Raw genomic sequence first — 4,016 nt, forward strand, 5'->3', positions numbered from 1 at the left:
GCCCCGCCCCGGCCCCGCCGCGGAGCCGCCGCCGGGACCGGCTGGAGCGCACGGCGCGCTCCCCGCGACGGGCGTGAGGATGATGAGCGGTCTGGAGCATCTCGCTTGTGGGGGGGGGGACGCTGCGGGAGCTGGGCCTGGTTAGTCTGGAGAAGACTGAGGGGAGATCTCATCCATCCATACAAATCTCTCCAAGGGGTGTCCTGAACGAGTGGTCACCCACATTATGTATGTCTCGTGTCAATGGGACTTACAGCTCTGTTAGGAATTGGCACACTCAGAATCCTGACGCACAGTCGATGCCCACTGTGTCACTCGGGATACTCTCAGGATTTGTGGCACCCCGTGTGCTCATGATGTTCCTTTCCTCCCAGCTTTGTCTCGGTGATAAGGCACTGCCAGGCCCAGGTGAGCCCTCGCGGATGCCACTCTGGGACACCTGGCGCAGCTGAACATGGCATTCCTCAGCGGGCACCAGCACAGGGAAGGGATGAGATGCGCACAGCTGTGATGGCAAGGCCCAAGGTTTGTCTTCTGACTCTTAGTATAGCCCCACTCCATTTGTAGGGATGATCAGAAATATGAATTGTGTAGAACCCAAAAGGTGGACGGTTACACGTGTGCCAATGGATCTCATCTGGGTTCACCCAAATTAATTTTTGAGTCTTAAAAGTAACTCCCAGCTAGCTGTTTGAATATTTTTGGACACCTCCTTTTATGTGGCTTTTGCATTAGCAAGAAAGGAAAGATTGACCACAGGCAGACAGTGCACAGTTCCCAGTATCCATCTCAGGAGCGTGATCACCCTGAGCTTCTTGGCATTTCTGAGTACTTGTAAGTCAGTGGGAGATGGGTAAGAGCCAAGAATCCAGAAACTTATAATTAAGAGAGGGAGAAAAACCCCAAGGAATTAATATTGGTTCACAGACTATGACCCTACATGTTCAAATATTTTGAGGTATTAGCAGCTCTTTCTGGGGAGGGTTCTGTGGTCAGCCTTCTGTCTTTGTGAAGTTTTTCTGTTTCCAGACAGACTTCTTTTCTTCCAATCTGTATCACTGCATTACCTTCTAATTTAAATATTCACAAATTTATGTTAATCCCACTTTTATACAGCATAACTCAATATGGGTTTTGTCAGTTGGTTTCTGTCCAAGATGCTCCTCTAGATGCACATCTTGCCTGCAGATGCATCAGTTTAGTTCTTTGTTGGTGATTTTTTGTATATGGTCTGTGCTGATGTTTAGTGTGTACTCAGAACATTTCATGGCACTATTCTTATCTTGTACATATCTTGATCAAAAAAAAACTGTTGACCTGAATGAACAACCTAGATTTTGTGTGCAAATGTCCTTGGACTGATTGAGCAACATTCAAGTCTTTGGTTCTCCTAAGCCCAAGGAGGAGGAGATGCCACCCTGTCAGGCTATGCTCATGCTTCCTTTGATGCTAACGCCAGCAAAGCTCAACTCATATGGGGAAAAACCTAACACAGCCACTACTGGTGAGTCTCTACATTGATTCTGCAATACTGCATTTCAGCTGAGGCGTGCAGGAACCTGCCATCGTGCTGAGCTGCTCAAAGCTTGTCCTCGTTACCCTCCCATTGCCACAAGAGCATTCCTATATACGTGGGAGCATATGGACTTCACTTGGGATAGTTAAATTTTTAAATCTGATAGAAAGAACAGGATGAAATAACAAGAATGGTCTTTTTAATTCCATTCTGGTGCTTTCCAGTATCCCGCAGATTATAAAATCCTTTTGGTAGGAGGAAAGAAATATCTCATGGGAATCCTGAGAAAAAGAAAGCAACTGTTATTTAATAAAGCTTGCAGTGCCAGTTTCTGTTAGATCACAATTGAATGGAGGTGTTTAATACTCCCTGTTCATGAACTTCTGTGAACTTTTCATAGGGCTTAAATCTCCTGACCTTAATGGTTTGGATCTGTGTTTGAGAATTGAGTTTGAAGGCTGCTAAACTTAAAAAGCCATTAATTTTCTAGTTTGTTTGTTGGGCACAGAAAATTCTTTGACTCCACTGGAAGTAAGAAAGCTGTATGCCTTTTCTTCTGGACAATGAAGCTGGGCAAATATGTGGAAGGAAGCATTTACACAGGACATCGTCACGGTTTAGTATAAACAAGCCCCTGAGTAGCATTGAACAGTTGGCCAAACCTCATGGTGGGTGTTTGCATCACATGGAGGTACTGAGAGAGTTATTCCTTTGATGTGAAAAGCGCTCACAGAAAGTCCCGATTCTCTGAACGCAGTAGGAGTGAAGCCCCAAGACAGCTTCTTGGCTCGGAGCTGCAAGTGTTTTTGCAGGGACCAGGTTTGTATCAGCTTTCTTTCTCGGGTGCAGGCTCCCAAGATTTCCCTCCTTCTCTTTCTGTCACATGGGTGCACATTTCTGCCCGCCCCAGGACTCTGCAGGGAAGTCCCTCTTCTTACATAGGTTCATCTTTTGAAGAGACCTTGAACGTGGTGTGAATGTGGTGGGTGTTACATGCAGGGTGTCCTTTAATCGGCTCCTTGGTTGGTTTGTAGGGAAGGGAGATTTTGCTCCTGTCTGATCCTGTCAGATTTTTCCTAACCCCCCTTCACAGATAAAGGAGGAGACCTGGTCTTGGTGGCATGGAATTTTCCTCCTTTCTGCTAACCCTTCTAAGCACTTATTTCTGCACAGCAGGGTTGCAGAGATTTTGAATAATAAGATGTGACATGGGAAGAGCAACCAGACAGACATCCAGTAATGGCAGACAAAACCTCTGTTACAGGAGAGCCCTTCCATACCACACATAAGAGCTGAGAGATCTGTGCATGCTTACTGTCCTAGGAGATCTGAGTTTGTCATGCCACTCTATCAACATTATTAATATGTACTTGTGCTGGTGCAATTTTTGGAGCAAAGCCTCCAAGTGTACTAACACACCAGCAGGCTTCCTAGAAATGCTGCTGTGGGATGAAATGTGGGGGCAAGAACAGATGAACCAGGTGCTGTTGACTAAGTTGTGTGATGTTACCCCCGATGCATTGGGGATTTCAAGAATACTGAGAAAACTCCTAAACAAAATCTTTGAGTCTCTTGAGCTGCCCTGTGAGGGGAACTCAGAGGTGACATGTGGAACTCATGGCTTCGGTCCCCTCAGCGAGTGTCATACGTGTCCTCTGCGAGCACAGGGGCTGCTTGGTGAGATGATTGCACCAGATTTGTGCAAGAAGAAACAGAAGCTCGAAGTCTCGGCGGTTCAGCTCCACAGCATGGCTAGGCAATCTGCCCGTCAGGACTGCAAGCCTCTTTCATGCATGGCCAGCTCCAAAGGGCTGTGCAGCAGGGCTTGGCAACGAAAAATGTCATCTACAATTATGCATATTTTCATCATCTTCTATCATGCAAATCCCCCCACCCCAAATATGCAGCAAATGTTTTGTTTGCATATGTAGGTCAACCACAAATCTTCTGTGGTCGAACATAAACATGGGCAGCACGGAGTGATGTATATGGATTTAAATCCAGGCTGAAGCATAAGCCCACCACAGACGTTTTCCAAGTGGAGTCTGTTTGCTGGATTTGTTTTCTTCTGAGTTTTCATTTTATAGAACATTGCTTCCTCATGGATTTGTGAAACAACTGACAGGAGATACTCACCATCGTTGCAAAAGGAACTATTAACTTCAGACACAGATGGATAGTTCTTCATGAGTAATTTTTTCTTTTAACAATAGCTTGAGGAATGTGTTCTTTTTCAAAAGGGTACACTGAAGTATTTCTGCAAATTTGCATTTGGTAGGAGGCCAGTTTTATACATTTTAAAAAGATGGTATGTTCTTTTTGCAAATTACATGCTACTTTGTTTTTCTTGTCTCTGCTGTCTTTAAAAAAGAAAAGTATAGAAAAGGATACAGTTGTTGCCTTTATGATGCCACATAAAAGCTAAATATGTTGATCCCAACTTGGAAACAAAAATGCTTACTAGAAGAAGGGAAATATACGAGTAAAGAAAAATGTTACT

General features: G+C 44.8%; 1 long non-coding RNA gene across 1 annotated transcript; it reads left to right on the forward strand.

The window, feature by feature from the left end:
* The first annotated feature begins 424 nt into the window (after positions 1–424).
* On the forward strand, positions 425–4,016 carry LOC137486039 (uncharacterized). Its single transcript, XR_011005559.1, has 2 exons — positions 425–2,184; positions 2,274–4,016. It is a non-coding gene; the product is annotated as an uncharacterized lncRNA (long non-coding RNA).

This window comes from Anomalospiza imberbis, chromosome 21, assembly GCF_031753505.1.
Source record: "Anomalospiza imberbis isolate Cuckoo-Finch-1a 21T00152 chromosome 21, ASM3175350v1, whole genome shotgun sequence".
Classification (NCBI taxonomy): Eukaryota; Metazoa; Chordata; class Aves; order Passeriformes; family Viduidae; genus Anomalospiza; species Anomalospiza imberbis.